This window comes from Mustela erminea, chromosome 6 (assembly GCF_009829155.1).
Source record: "Mustela erminea isolate mMusErm1 chromosome 6, mMusErm1.Pri, whole genome shotgun sequence".
Lineage (NCBI taxonomy): Eukaryota > Metazoa > Chordata > Mammalia > Carnivora > Mustelidae > Mustela > Mustela erminea.
In genome coordinates this window covers 134,732,437-134,749,127 of record NC_045619.1, presented here as the reverse complement: position 1 = coordinate 134,749,127, position 16,691 = coordinate 134,732,437, and the positions used below count along the sequence as shown (strand labels likewise).

Genomic DNA, 16,691 nt, shown 5'->3' with positions numbered 1-16,691 from the left:
GGGTCTCTGGGAGACTTCTTCAAGAACAAAACAGCTGGTGGGGGTCACTTCGTTCCTCCACCCCGCCCCATCCTAGACACAGGGAACACCTCCACCTGCCCCGCCAATAGTACAGCCCACCCACCCACGCTTCTGCAAATCTGCCCCCTCCAGCCCTTCCGCCTCAGCCCGAGGCTACAGGTCCGCTCCCACAATGCACCAGTGCGCAGCTTGCTGGCACAGCACCCCCCGCCCCCACATTCTCTTGCAGACCTGCTCCCCTCCAATATGCCTTTGGCTGGAGCCCATCTAAAGCAGTGCCACAAGGCTGGCAGTGCACAAGCAGCCCTGACAGGAGTTAGCACCACTCCAAATTGATTCCTGCCCTGGGGAGAGGGGAGGATAATGAGGCACCATCTAACTTTGGCCCCAGCAGTGGGCAAACAGCGGTCTGACTGCAGGACCTGCCCAGCAACAAAAGCTTCTCAAGGGACAACACAGGGAACGTGCCTTGCAGATCAGCGCTACCGCAACACTGGCAAATGCCTAGTCTGATACAACTCAAGCGCAAGGTGGCTCCAAACTGACCTGCTAATGACATAGGGACCAAACACTGTCCACAAAAGGCAAAGAGAGCCATTGCAGATGACTGAACTGAAGGCAAATGCAGCTCAGCCACACACTGGGCACAGGCTACACACACAGGACACAGCCCTCAAACACCAGTTCTGGAGAAGGGGACATTCCACTGTAGGGCACTATAGGAACTCTTCATAATGCCACTACTTTGAAGAGTAGGAGACCTCACTGACTTTCCTAACACATAGAAACACACACAGAGATTTAGAGTGAATGAGGAGACAAAGGAATATACCCCAAATGAAAAAACAGGACAAAATCACAGCAAAAAAGCTAATGAAATGGAGATAATAATATGTTCGATAGAGAATTTAAAGTAATAGTCATAAAGATACTTACTGGGCTTGAGAAAAGAGTGAAGACCTCAGTGAACCCTCCACAAAGAGACAGAAAACATTAAAAAGAATCAAAGATGAAGAACTTAGTAACTAAAATTAAAAATACATTAGACGAAATAAATAGTAGACTAAAGAAAGGAGAAGAACCAATCAGTGAACCTGGAGGACAGAGTAATGGAAAGCAATCAAGCTGAGCAATAGAGAGAAAAAGTAATAATAAAAAATGAAAACAGACTAAGGGAACTTTGTGACACCATCAAACATAATAACATTTACATTACAGAGGTCCCAGAAGGAGAAGAGACAGAAAAGGGGACACACAATTTATTTGAAAAAATAATAACTGACAATTTCCCTAAACCAGGGAAGGAAACCAGGAAATCCAGATACGGGAGGCACAGAGAGCCTCCAATAAAATCCACACTAAGACACAGCAATTAAAATGTCAAAAAGTAGTGACAGAGAATTTTAAAAGCAGCAAGAGGAAAGAAAACAGTTTCATAGAAGGGAAACCCCATGATGCTATCAGCTGATTTTTTAGCTGAAATTTTGCAGGCCAGAGGGAGTGCCATAATATATTTAAAATGCTAAACAGAAAAACCTGAAGCCAAGAACACTCTAACCAGTAAAGGTATCATTCAGAATAAAAGGAAAGATAAAAGAGTTTCCTAGACAAGTAAAAGTTAAAGGAGTTCATCATCACTAACCCAGCCCTATAAGAAATGTTGATGGGAACTCTTTGAATGGAAAGGAAAGACCATAAGTAGGATTAAGAAAAGTAGAAAGCACAAAAGCAATAAAAAGCAGTTAAAAAAAAAAAAGTAAGTATATCTATAAAAATCAGTCAAGGGATTCACAAAACAAAAAGATGTAAAATATGACCCCACATACCTAAAATGTGGGGGAGAGGAGTAAAGAACAGGTTTGAACTTAAGCAACCATCAACTCAATATAGACAGTTATATGCAGAAGATGATAAATATAACCCTAATGATAACTACAAATCAAAAACTGGTACTAGATATGCAAAAAATAAAGAGAAAGGAATCTAACTGTATCACTAAAGAAAGCCAGCAAACTGTGACAGAAGAAAGCAAGAGAATAAAGGAGAGAAAAAATACAAAACCAACCATTAAACAAGTAACAAAATGGCAATGAGTATATGCCTATCAAAAATTATTTTGAATGTAAATGAACTAAATGCTCCCATAACAACATATAAGGTGACTGAATGGATACAAAAGCAAGACCCATCTATATGCTGCCTACAAGAGACTCATTTCAGAAACTATAGACGCATGCAGATTTTTTTAAAAGATTTTATTTATTTATTTGACACACAGAGATCACAAGTAGGCAGAGAGGCAGGCAGAGAGGGGGAGGAAGCAGGCTCCCTGCTGAGCAGAGAGCCCAATGCAGGGCTTGATCCCAGGGCCCTAGGATTAGGACCTGAAGCAAAGGCAGAGGCTTTAATGCACTGAGCCACCCAGGGGCCCCTAGACACGTGCAGATTTAAAGTGAAGGGACAGAAAAGCACTTACCATGCAAATGGAAGTGAAAAGAATGCCAGGGTAGCAATACTTACATCAGACAAAACAGACTTTAAACACACAGTAACAAGAGACAAAGAAGGACAGTATATTATCATAAAGAGAACAATCCAACAAGAAGATATAACAACTGTAAATATTTACTCACCCGATGGGGGAGCACCCAAATACATAAAGCAGCTAATAACAAACACAAAGGAAGTAATCAATAGTAATACAATAATAATAGGGAACTGTAACATCCTATTTACATCAATAGATAGATCATCCAAACAGAAAATCAACAAGGAAAAAGTGAATTTGAATAACACATTTAGACCAGATGGATTTAACAGACATATTCAGAACATTCCATCCTAAAACAGCAGTACACAAACTCTTCTCAAGGACACAAGGAACACTCTCCAGAATGGATCACATAATGGGCCACAAAACAAGACTTAAAAAATTCAAAAAAGATCTTAGTTATTACCATGCATCTTTTCTGACCACAACCCTATGAAGCTACAAATCAACCACAAGGAGAAATATCAGAAGAATATAAATATATGAAGGTTAAATAACATGCTACTAAACAATGAATGGTTCTACCAAGAATGGAAGAGGAAATCTAAAAATACATGGAGAAAATGAAAAACACAACAGTCCATAATCTTTGGGATGCAACAAAAGCTTTAGTTCTAAGAAGGAATCTCATGGCAATACAGGCCTACCTCTAGAAGCAAGAAAAATGTCCAATAAACAACCTAACCTTATGCCCAAGGGAGCTACGAAAAGAGGAACAAACAAATCCCAAAACGAGTAGAAGAAAATAATAAAGATTAGAGTAGAAATAAATGAAATAAAAATGAAAACAAACAGTAGAGCAGATCAATGGAATGAGGAACTGGTTCTTTAAAGAGATCAATAAAATTTATAAATATTTAGTCAGACTCATCAAAATGAGAGAGAGAGAGACTCAAATAAAATCAGAAATGAAGGAGAAGAAATAACAACCAACACCAAAGAAATAAAAAGGATTGTAAGAGAATATTATGAAAAATTATATGGCAAAAAATTGGACAAACTAGAAAAAACAGATAAGTTCCTAGAAACATATAACCTCCCAAAACTGAATCAGGAAGAATTAGAAAATTTGAACAGACCAATTACGAGCAATGAAATTAAGTCAATAATCAGAAAACTCACAATAAACAAAAGTCCAAGACCAGACGGCTTCACAGCTGAATTTTACCAAACATTTAAAGAAGAGTTAATACCTAGTCTTCTCAAACTATTTCAAAAAATAGCAGAGGAAGGAAAGCTTTCACATTCATTCTAGAAGTTGGCTGATATCAAAATCAGATAAAAACACTATAAAACAAAACAAAACAAAAAACTGTACAGGCCAATATCTCTGTTGAACATAGATGCAAAAGTCCTCACAAAATATTAGCAAACCAAGTCTAAGAACACATTGTAAAAATCATTCACCAGGAACAACCTGGATATTGAGATACATTACAAAGCTGCAGTAATCAAAACAGTATGGTACTGGCACAAAAACAAACATGTATCTCAAAGCAACAGAATAGAGAGCCCAGAAATAAACCCATGATTATATGGCCAACTGTTCTTTGATAAAACAGGCAAGAACATAAAATGGGAAAGACAGTCTCTTCAAAAAATGCTGTTGGAGAACTAGAGAGCGATGTGCAATAGAATGAAACGGGACCCTTTCTTACACGTACACAGAAATAAAATACATATTGATTAAATACCTAGATGTGAGACCTGAAAACATAAAACTCCTCAAAGAGGGCACAGTCAGTAATCTCTCAGACACCAGCTGTAGCAACATTTTTCTAGATACGTTTCCAGAGGCAAGGGAAAAAAAAGTAAAAATAAACTATTGGGACTATATAAAGATAAGCTTCTGCAAAGTAAAGGAAACAATCATCAAAACTAAAAGACAACCTACTTAATGGGAGAAAATATTTGCAAAAGTCATATCTGATAAAAGGTTAGCATCCATAATACATAAAGAATCTATAAAACTCAATACCAAAAAAAACAAATAACTGAATTTAAAAATAGGCAGAAGACATGAACAGGCATTTCTCCAAAGAAGAAAACCGGATGGCCAACAGCCACATGAAAAGATGTTTGACATCCATAACCAGAGAAATGCAAATCAAAACCGTAATGAGCTATCACCTCATACCTGCCAGAATGGCTAATCTCTAGAACACAAGAAACAATAAGCACTGGAAAGAATGTGGAGAAAAAGGAACACTTGTGCACTATTGTTGGAAATGCAAACTGGAGCAGCCACTCTGGGAAACAGTACGAAGATTCCTCAAATAATTAAAAACAGAAATGCCACATGATCCAGAAGTTTCAAGATACATGCACTCCTATGTAGCATTATTTACAATAGCCAAATTATAGAAGTAACTCATTCATCCATAGATGAATGGTAAAGAAGATGTGGTGTATATATATACAATGCAATGTTACTCATCCATGAAAAAACAATAAAATTTATTTGCAACAACACAGAGAAAACATAAAAGTACACAATGCACTGGTAAAGGTGAAAGATATACAGTCAGACTTAGAAAAATGCAACTCTTTATTAGGATAGTGTATTGACCACTCAACTGTAGTTTAAATATTAAAGGAAAATAGTAGTAAAACTAACTATATAAATTAACAAAAACACAACATAGTGACATAAATAAGTAAATAGTGACATCATTAATACAAACACAAAGAGTAAAATGCTGAAGCCTTTAAAGGTGATTGAAGATAAGTTGTTTTCCATCTAAAATGTTATCAGTCTTATCTATAAAATGTTTTATGTAAATTCCATGGTAACCAAAAAATGAAAGTAGTTATTAAAATGGCATTAGTAAGTACTTATATATCAATAATTACTCTAAATTTAAATGGACTGAATTCACTAATTAAAAGACATAAAGTGGCTGGGATGTGTTTTAAGAAAATAAGACCCAACTATCTAGTACCAGCTGTAAGAGACCCACTTCAGAATTAAGGATGCATTTAGACTCAAAGTGAAAAATTAGAAAAAGATATTCCATGAGCAACAGAATCAAAACAATAAAATACCTAGGAATAAATTTATTCGTGGAAGTGACGTATCTGTAACACTTTACTGAAAGAAACTAAAGAAGACAAAACAAATGTAAGGACATCCGGTGTTCATGGACTGGAAAAATTAATATTGTTAAAGTGTCCATTCCAGCCAGAGCCAATATAGATTCAGTACAATCCCTATAAAAACCCCAATAGCAATTTTCACAGAGAGGAAAAAAAAAAAAAAAAACACTAAAATTCATACGGAACCACAAAAGACCCCAAAGAGCAAAAACAATCATAAGAAAACAACAACAACAATACCTGGAAACATCACACTTCCTGATTTCAAACTGTACTATAAAGCTATAATAATTAAAACATTACGGTTCTGGCATTAAAAAAAAAAAAACCCATACAGACCAACGGAATCAAATAGAGAGCCCAGAATTAAAGCCCTACATGTAGAGTCAACTAATATTGATAAGGAATCAAGTACACTAATGAAGAAAGGATAGCTTCTTCCACAAATTGTGCTGGGAAACCTGGAAAATCCCATACGAAAAATGAAAGTAGACTCCCACCATCATCTTTCATAAAAATTAATTCAGAATGAATCAAAGATTTAAAAATAAGACTTAAAACTAAACTCCTAGAAGAAAAAGTGAGGAAGAAGGTCTTTGACACTGATTTGGCAATAAGTTTTTGACGAGAAACCAAGAACAGAGGCAACAAGAACAGAAAAAAAAAATTAACTAAGTGAGATTGCATCAAATTTATAAAAGCTTCTGCATTGCAAACAAGATCATCTATAAAATGAAAAGTAATCTACAAAATGAAAGAAAATATTTGCTGACCATGTATCAGATAAGGGGTTAAAAACCAAAATTCATAAAGAACTCTTATACTTCAGTAACAAAAATATTAAAAAATACAATTTAAAAGATGGGCAAAGGAACTGATTATACATTTTCCCAAAGAAGACATCCAAATGGCCAATATCTACCAGAAAAATGCTCAACATCACTAATCATTAGGGTGATGAAAATCAAACCACAATGAGCTCACCTCACACCTCTAAATATGGCTCTCATCAAGAAGACAAGAGATTAGTGTTGGTAAAGATGTAGAAAAAACCCTTGTGCACTGTTGTAAGAATTGTAAACTGGTTCAACCACTATAGAAAATAGTATGGAGTTTCCTCAAAAATTAAAAATAGAACTATCATATGATCCAGTGATTCCTCTACTGGATATTTACCTACAGAAAACAAAAACACTAACTCAAAAAGATATGAGCGCTCCTATGTTTATTGCAGCATTATTGACAATAGCCAAGATACGGAAGCAACCCCAGTGTCCATCTGATGATGGACGTCTGTTGATGGACAACAGACGAATGGATTGAAAAGGTATGTGTCACACACACAGGATATCAGCCATAAAAAAAGAATGGGATCTTGCCATTGTTGAAATAATGTAAACATAAAGTAAAGAATGGGAGAAAATATCAGCAGCTCATGGTATCTGATAAAGGACTTATGCCCAGAATACAAAAATAAAATACTTAAAACTCAGTAATAAGAAACAAAAGGTTGAAGGTTGCTAAGAGAAGATCTTAAAAGTTCTCATCACAGAAAAAAAAAACTGTATGTTTGGTGACAGATGTTGACTAGAATTATTGTAGTGATCATTTAGCAATATATACAAATATCAAATCATTGTGTGTACACTTGAAACTCACATAATGTTGTTATAAGTCAATTATACACCAATTTTTAAAAAATAAAGAACTTAATTTTTTAATCGTAAAATATTTGGTCAAACACCTTAATAAAGAATATATATAAAACATACATAAAGTATATATTTTTTAGGAATAAGAATAAAGAAGATATAAATAGGATATCAGCAACATGGCAGACTAGGAGTTCCAACCCAAACTCTTCATAAAAATGATCATTTAACAACTATTCATAGATTAATGAAGGTCTGGGAGGGCTCTGTTAGAATGGCTATTAACAACAAAACATAGTAAGTGTTGGAGTTGATGTGGAGAAAGAGGATCCCCTGTACACGGGTGGGAATATAAACTCATACAGCCATTATGTAAACCAGTACGGTGAGTCCTCAAAAAATTAAATGGAATTACCATGCGGTCCAGCAATGCCCTTCTGGATATATAGTCAAATACAATGAAATCAGTATCTTAAAGAGATATCTGTGCTCTTACATCCATCATGGCACTATCCACAACTGCCTCGATACAGAAACAACCTAAATGTCCATCCACGAATGAATGGATAAAGAAAGTACATTTACACACTCAAACACGCATACAGACACACAGGGATATTACTCAGCTTTAAAGAAAGGAAACCCTGTCACTGGTGATAGCATGGATGAACATGGAGAACACTACGTTAATGGAGTCAGTCGGACAGAAAGACACATACTGCATGATCTCGCGTATATGTGAAACCTCATACAGTCGCACTCACAGAAGCAGAGTGGAATGGTGGCTCTCAAGAGCTGGAGGGAGGAGCAAATGGGGAGATGGCCAAGGGGTGCAAGGCTTCGGTTATCCAAGGTCAGTAAGTGTTGAAGATACAGTGTACATCAGTGATACTATAATTAATACTGAGTGGTATACTTGAAATTTGCTGGAACAGTAGATCTTAAATATCCTCACCACAAAAAAGGAAGGAAGGATGGAAAGGAAGAAAAGACAGAAGGATGGAAAGAAGAAGGAAGGAAGGGAGGGAGGAAATAGTAACTATGTGAGGGGATGGGTATGTTAATTAGCTTGATTGTGGTGATTTTTTGCAATGCACATGCTCATCAAAACATCAGATTGTATACCTTAAATATATAAAATTCTATTTGTCAAATATATCTCAAAAAAGCTGAAGGGAATAAAACGAGTTACAAAGGGGAAAAAAAACTGTTTAAAAAGAAGAAAATAAAGAGGTCATATTAAAGGAACTTCACCAGGGATTATGGGTCCAACTTCAAGCATAAAATCTATTGCACATTCAAATTCCTCACCGAATTTTAAAAATAAATATATAAATATGTCATGTAAGCTCATGTTAAACATCATTAGTTACTGGGAAAATACAAACGAACACCAAAATAAGACCCTACTACATGATCAATTGTTTGTTTGGTTTTTAAAGATTTTATTTATTTGACAGACAGAGATCACAAGTAGGCAGAGAGGCAGGCAGAGAGAGAGGAAGGGAAGCAGGCTTGGTACCGAGCAGAGCCTGATTCAGGGCTCCATCCCAGGACCTGGGATCATGACCTGAGCCGAAGGCAGAGGCTTTAACCCACTGAGCCACCCAGGTGCCCACCCCCCGCCTTTTTTAAAGGTTTTATTTATTCTACGTGATCATTTGTAATAAAATACTTGACTCCAATTTTGATGTTTGGTTGCTAAGTTTTCAAGCCCATCTTTTCCTCTTCCCTTTCTGCCCACAACTGGGAAAGTGGGTTTAAAAACAAAACCACAAACAATACAGGTGTTCCCGGCCTTAGTGCCAGTGAGAAGTTTAAAATACACAACCATAGCCCATCTATAGAAACGTTCACTCCAACCTCACCCCTTAACCTCACTAAAACCCCAAGCCATTCTCCCTTTCTTGTTATCTCAAGCTAATTTCAAAGCAGCTTAGGAAGCCTGCCCTCTCTGAAGACTCAGAGAGTCTTATTATGTGATAAACCTTTTCATTCTTCCTTGGTCTGTCTGTGTATGACATCATCAGTGTTGAAATCCAAACCAAACTAGCTGGGGGTCCATCCTACTAGCACCAGATGACCGAATCACCATTAATGTGGCTAAAATTAGAAAGCCTGACTATATTAAATGTTGTTGGGGATGGGGAGGAAGTAGAACCAACACATATAATGAGAAAGTAATATACAACTGCTTTGGAAAATAACTTGTCAGTTTCTTACAAAGCCAAATAGACATTGGCCATATGACCCAGAAATTCTACTCTCAGGCATTTGGCCAGGAGAAAAGAAAACATATGTTCAAATAATGTTCATAGCAGCCTTATTTACAATAGTCCAAAGCTGGAAATGACCCAACTAGTTTATAAAATGGAATACTATTCAGCAACTTAAAAAAAAACTGAACAGGTAATAAAGCAAAAATATGAATCTCAAAAAAAAAATTGTGCAGATCAAAAGCTGAGTACATACTTAATTTCCCATTTATATAATTTCTACTTGCAAATATCTACAGGATAGAATGCAGGAAGTTGCTGCCTGGAGACCACTTTGGGAATGACACACAGGCGTTGGTGGGGAGACACAGGAAGAAGGGAATGCACGAATGCAACATGGAACTTTTGGAAATGATAAATATATGCAGTATCTTCATTTTGGTAATGGGTACATGCCTATGTCAAAACTTAACGAAATTTTACACTTAAGATGTGCGCAGTGGTTTATATGGAAATTGTGCTTCAAATTAAAAAAAAAATGAATATTTCACCTTGATTACTTATTGACAGAAAAGAATTCTAAGGATTGTGCTTTGGATCATTTCTTGGATCTCCCCCCCCCCCCCAACAATCATTCTAGGTATTCTCTTCACTTTTCTCCTCTTTTGATTCTTTTTCTGAATCCTGTCTTCCTCTTTCTTGGTTTGCTCTCTGATGTTACAGAAGACATCCTTCAAGGATACTGTGAGAAATGACACTTGTGTAAAATTACCTCAACAGTATTTATATGACAGCTTGCGGAGGCACAGAATTTTGGGTCAGAATTCCTTGTCTATCAGAACTTGGAAGGCACTGGCTGTTACCTCGTTTCTCTGTTACTGTTAAAAAGATCAAAGATGGGGCGCCTGGGTGGCTCAATGGGTTAAAGCTTCTGCCTTCAGCTCAGGTCATGATCTCAGGGTCCTGGGATCGAGCCCCGCATAGAGCAGAGAGAAACTGCTTCCTCCTCTCTCTCTCTCTCTCTACCTGTCTCTCTGCCTACTTCTGATCTCTGTCAAATAAATAAAATCTTGAAAAAAAGAATAAAAGAAAAAAAGATCAAAGCTATTCTTACTCCTGATAATATTCCTTTGTAGGTAGACATTGTTTTTTATACTGATCTTTCCTTTTCTTCACTCCCTCTCTCTCTGGAGGCCTGTAGAATTTTCTAATTGCTTCCATCAAAGTTTATGATAATGTGGCTTAGGACAAGTTCATTTACCCGTTTTGCTGGTTACTCAGCAAACACCTTCAACCTGAAAACTCATATCCTTAACTTTGGCAAATATTCTTAATGAATTTTTTCCATCTGTTTCTTCCTTCCTCTCAATGGAAGTTCTACTCTTCAGGTTTCAGACCTACTGCTTTTGCTCCTTTAATTTTCTTACCTTTTCTTCCTTGTTTTCTCCTTTTTTTTTTTTTTTTTTTAACTCTTTCTGGGCAATTTCTTTAACTTCATCTACCAACCCTTATATTGAATTTTAAAATTCCATTGTATTTCCATTTTTAAGGTTTTCTTTGAGTGTTTATATGTATATGTGTCATTCTGTTCTTTCAGGGATGCATACATTCGCTTGTTTCTACAAGCATGTTAGGGAAAGTTCCTATCTTTCAGGTGTCCCTCCTCTTGGATGGGAGTATGTTCGATAAATCATTGTTCTGGTTTCTCCCACTTTAGAAGTGTTTCTCAGATATCTTGTGTATTATTTTCCTATTGCCAAACAAATTACTGCAAACTTACTGGCTTAAAGCAGCACAATCATAAATCTTTAAGTTGGCAGGTCGGTATTCCTTGTGGAGGCTCTAGAAGAAAATCTGGTTCCTTGTCTTTTCCAGCTTCTAGAAGTACCTACACTCCTTGGCTCACAGCCCCCTCCTCCATCTTCAAAGCCAGCAGCGTATCATCTTCAAATGCCTCTGACTGCATCATCACATCTTCTTCCCTCTCTCTTCTTCTAGTAAGTGATTATATTGGGCCAACCCTGGATCACATTAGACCCACCCAGATAATCCAGAATAATCTTACCATCTCAAGACCTTTAACTTAACCACAGCAGCAAAGTCCTTTTACCATGTAAAGGAACATAATCTTTCTGGAGATTAGAAGTAGACACAGCTGGGGCCATTACACGGTCTGGTCTACTACATCTAGTAACCTTTGTTTACCAAGGAGTCCACCTATTCTGTCTCCATCATTTCACTGCTGATCCTGAACACAGATACTAATGTTAAGATAATTAACTTTCACCAAAACAAAACAAAACAAAACAAAACAAAAAGAAGAAGAAGAAAAGGAGAGAGAGATTTTCCCAAATATATTAATCTTTTGTTACTATCTAACAGATGACCAGTAATTTAGCAGTTTAAAACAATGTCTTTATTTTCTCACAGTTTCTGTGGCTCAGGGTTCAGAGATGATTTAAGTGGTCTTAACTGGTCTTCTGTTCAGGGTCTCAGAAGGCTCAATAAAATCAAGGTGTTGGCTAGGATGTGGTCTCACCTGACGCTTGGGGGTCCTCCTAGAAGCTTACTCATTCATTATCTCACAGTCTTTTCTTGTCTGGAACTGAGGTCCCTGATTTCTTGCTGGTTGGTGGCTGGGGAGAGCTTACAGCTCTCAGAAGTCATCCTTGAGTCCCAGACACATGACCCTCCACAACACAACAGCTTCCTTCTTCAAGGCCAGCAGGAATCTCTCCCCAGTCAGCAAAAGGATCTTAGATCATATAACATAATCACAGGCATGATGCAACCATCACCTGTAATGTTTAATGCAACCCAACCAAGAGAGTGAGGGTTCCATCCCAGTCACAGGTCTGATCACACAGAAGGACACAGGGTTCTACAGGGTATATACTCCAGGGCCTGGGAATCCTGGGAGCCACAACAGAATTCTGCCTACAACATCATGTATTAGTGTTGAATCTTTGTTTTAGAAAAAAAAATTTAAAGATTGACATGGAAGCTGAGCTCTTAAACTCTTCTTTGTACTGTTTTTATATCTTAACACATTTAAAATCATGAGCTAAAAATGCGTGCGTGGTGGAGGTTTGCGAAAGGGGGTAGGAGGAATTTACTGATTACCAAATATATGTCAGGTAGGGTGCTAGATTCCTTTACTTTATAGTTTACTTCCTGTCTGAAAAAGAACAGCATTTGAACCACAGAGGCACTTTAAAAAAAGCTTGTAGTCAAATCAGTCATCAGCATGTTCTTAAGGCTTTTAAGTACAGAGAAAAAAAATTAGACAATGATAGTAACTGTCATTAAGTTGAAAGGCTAAAACTAGTACTTCCAAATTTTCCTAAATGAGTGACTGAGCATGCTTTTGATGGTTTTGGAAAACAAATACTCCACATTTCCCAGCGTAATGAACATTTTTTTAAAAAAAGCAAACCAGACTTTAGTTGCACAGAATTTAAAACAGATTGTAGCTTATGTAACTAAATTTAATGGCCTAAAATACCTTCTCCTGAATCACGCCGGACAGATTTTATTAATCTATGAATAAAATTCACTCCAAAATGGCACTGCACATATTTAATCCCAGTCAAATCTTTCTTCATCTAGAAGATCAAATACAGCTAATATTGCTTGGAAAATAAAAACTACAAAGGACTTCAGAATTAAAAAACATTTAAACCACATTTAAATTCAAATATTGCTTAACCTGACTTTCATCCTGAAGCATCAAGGGGAAGTTTGAAGTACGGTCTTTGTGCAGAGCGATCAAGATAAAAACATCAAATAATTTCAGTTTTCACCAAAAACGGTTTTATTCAATATTTAAAGACCTGTATGAATGTCTCTGGCAATACAGTAATGTTAGAATATATGTAGCAGATCACAAACACAAGTTGAAAACCAAAAATAATGAAAACTCAAAATAATGACGGTTATTTTTAATTGCAGGTTCTGTTACCTACGCAAACACAGGCTGATAAGACAGCTGAAAAACAACAAATATGAAATGGCTGAACATGAGAGCACTGACTCATAATAAGACAGAACACCTATATTATTTCACTGACGTAAAGATGCACTGAGATGTTTATGTTCACATGTAAGATATGATAATAACATAGGCTCAAAGTTCAAAAGAAAATTTCTTCTTATAAAATCATAAAAATTTTAAGAAGCATTATGGCCAAAATTGCCTCATTCTTGGTCTCAACCCAGAGAAATGTTTTGGAAAACTGGAAGAAAAATTATATTTCATAGTTGTCTGAGGTGTCTCAAGACGGTTGGAAAAAGATATTTTCCCCATTCTTATTTGGGCATTTTGCACACATTCACACATGGCGTAAGTTTAAACTCTGAACGGGCATGTACAAAATCCTGTATGAGGAAATCACAGTCCAGAAATAATCACAGACCAGAAATAAAAGCAATTTCTGAAGCACAGCACGAAACAGCATTTGCAGGGCCCTGTTTCCTTACTGGTGAATTAGGCATTCACTGCAGACAGGTGTTCACACTGTTACCCAGAGCCCAGCTCAACACATGTTGTTAAGTGAGACAGCATTTGGAAGCTTTTTACAAGGAAGCGTTTGAAATGAATAGTATTTTTCATTTCTATAAGGTTAAAACACACACACACACACAGAGGGATGGGAAGCTGGAATCACAAAGAATTCAATGTAATGGCACACCAGGTAATAAAACCAACTCTGAACATTAAAAAAGGTGTGCAAAACTGAGGGCAGTTACTTGAAAGCACCGAATGCCAAGAAGGCAGTGAAAAATTACAGGACAGTAGAGAAGTAAACGTACACAGACAGGTTAGCCCAGCATCTGGGGCTACTATTCGCATAAGGGCATCTGCTGATGAGGTAAGCTGAGTAGAGCTTTCAAAAGACTCACAGGAAAGGGGACAAAAACTGAAGTTCAGGGCTTACCAAGGACAAAGGACAGTGGTAAAGGCTGCTCTGGCTTTGGATTGGGGACACGCTCTGAGAGTAAAGAGTAACTAAAATCAGGAACTGAAACCAACTTCAAAATCTCAAAGCCCTTTCTTGACTAAGGAGATTCAAGATCTTAAGTATCCCTACCTCCTTCTGAAAGCAAAACTAAATCAATTCTGAAGGATGAAACTAACCTCTGGGAAATAATCTCTGTTCTTTCACATACAATGTCAACACACAAAATAACACCTAGGTGTACAAGCAGAGAAATCCACATCATGAAAGACGGAGAAACACAGGGCAGCAGATATCCAATTACCACTCACAGACTTTAAAGTGAGTGTTTAATACAAGAAAAGCAGACAAGACAAATTTTTTTCAGAAAATTAGAAAAAAAAATTTTAAAGTACCAAGTGGATACTCTAGAATTAGAAAAAAAAAAAAAAAAACCCAAACACCAAAACCTACTAAAGATGATAATTCAGCGAAAGGATTTTAAAAATTAGACACAGCTTAAGAAAAAAAAAAAAATAGTAAACTGTAACACGTTTTCAGAAAGAAATATCCAGAATGAAGACGAAGAAAAGGATAGAAAATACAGAATAAAATATGGTTGGAAGTTTTCTAAAACTGGTGAAAATTATTTTTAGGTCATTAAGTTCATGCTGAACAACCCCACAGCACATAATCATATGTGCTGACAAAATCCACATAATCCACGCTGTGTAAACTTAAGACAAACCATTATCTTCAGTAATTTGCAAGGACAAAGGGAGAGGAAATGGAAATCTAAAGATTAAAAAGAGACTCCAGAATCAGGCCCATCAACCAGAGTAAGTGGACAACAACTGGGTCCTGACTCAAACGAATGTCCTTCCGGAAAACCACTGCGAGATCTATAAGACAACCTGAACACTAATTGGATGTGATGATACTAAGGAAGTATTGTTTTTCCTTGTTCCATTTAGATTTAAAAATGGTTTGTGGTTTTGTTACAAAAAGTATCTTCTGGAGATACAGATTTACAGATGAAATGGTAGAATGACTGAAATTTGCTTCATACAAAAGGGGCATGTAACAGGGTTATAAATTAAACACAATTTGCCAAAAGTGTTGAAATAAGTGACAGATTCATGCAAATTCATTGTACTTTTCAGTTTACTTTGTTCAAAATTCTCCACAATAAAGTCTTCTGGAATTCTTAGTACACTTCTTCTTTACTACTTATGTGTGCATTTTCGTTGCTTCTGTGGCGTCTTTGTTTTGGCCTATTACTTATAGATTTGTATATCTTATGTATTACAAAGATTAGTCCTTTCTCAGTAGTTGCCAGAATTCATTTTGTTTATGGTTGTTTCGTGGCACCGCTTCTATTTTGAAGTAGTCACATTTATCAATGTATTCTTTTCTCAGCGCGTGTCATACTTGAAGAGACACACTTCCCTGCTGCACATTCATAATGTTCGTCCACGGTTTCTTTGAGGACTTTAGGATTTCACTTTTTCCACCCCCACATTTAAATCCCAACTCATCTGGAATTTGTAAGAGTGAGAATGGGATCAAGCTGGTTTTTTTTTTTCTTTTCCCCCAATAGCTATCAGCTGTCCCAACACAAATTATCGAATAATCCATGTTTTTACTGATTTGAAATGCTGTGCTTAGGTTACTGAATTCCCACATAGATCCTGAATCTGTTTCTGGGCTGTTTCACTGACTTGTCTATCACAAACCAGCAGCACTGTGTTTCACTTACTTATGTCTTATACTGCAGTAAGTTATTTCCCAAATTAAAAATTTCTCCTAGCAATTCCTGTATGATTATTCTTTGAGACACTTCTGATGACTTTCACATTTAAAAATCCTTATAGGATTTTAATTGATTGCATCATTATTAATTGATAAATATGAGTAAAACTGTTACCTTTATACTAAGCCTTTCTATTCAAGAACAAAAATCATTTTTTCCAGTAATTCAAACTTTTCTTATCTCTTAGTAAGCAGGGTGTCTTGATTTACGGTATCTGGTACATAGTAAACATGGTTACTGAATGAATGACCCTATTGAACCAGTATTTGGGGATTAAGTGTCATTATTAGAGAAGCCTGAAAACTTTAAGAAATCAGTGGAGCTTATAAACAGAATATCTTTTGGATGTTACAGAAAAAAATCCTAATTAAAACATTTAATCACTATCTTTTTTTGTACACCTGT

At 36.5% G+C, this 16,691-nt stretch overlaps 1 protein-coding gene across 4 annotated transcripts in view; it reads right to left on the bottom strand.

The window, feature by feature from the left end:
- The window catches only part of MTPAP (mitochondrial poly(A) polymerase), a 130,219-nt gene that overhangs the window by 75,462 nt on the left and 38,066 nt on the right, over positions 1 to 16,691 (bottom strand). For 2 of the 4 annotated variants that reach the window (XR_004287202.1, XR_004287203.1), the window contains one exon: positions 10,977 to 16,011. The exons of the other annotated variants lie outside the window; for them this stretch is intronic. The gene's annotated coding sequence lies outside the window, so the exon portion shown is untranslated. Of the gene's footprint in view, positions 1 to 10,976; positions 16,012 to 16,691 lie in introns of those variants that run through there. 4 annotated transcript variants of the gene reach the window in all.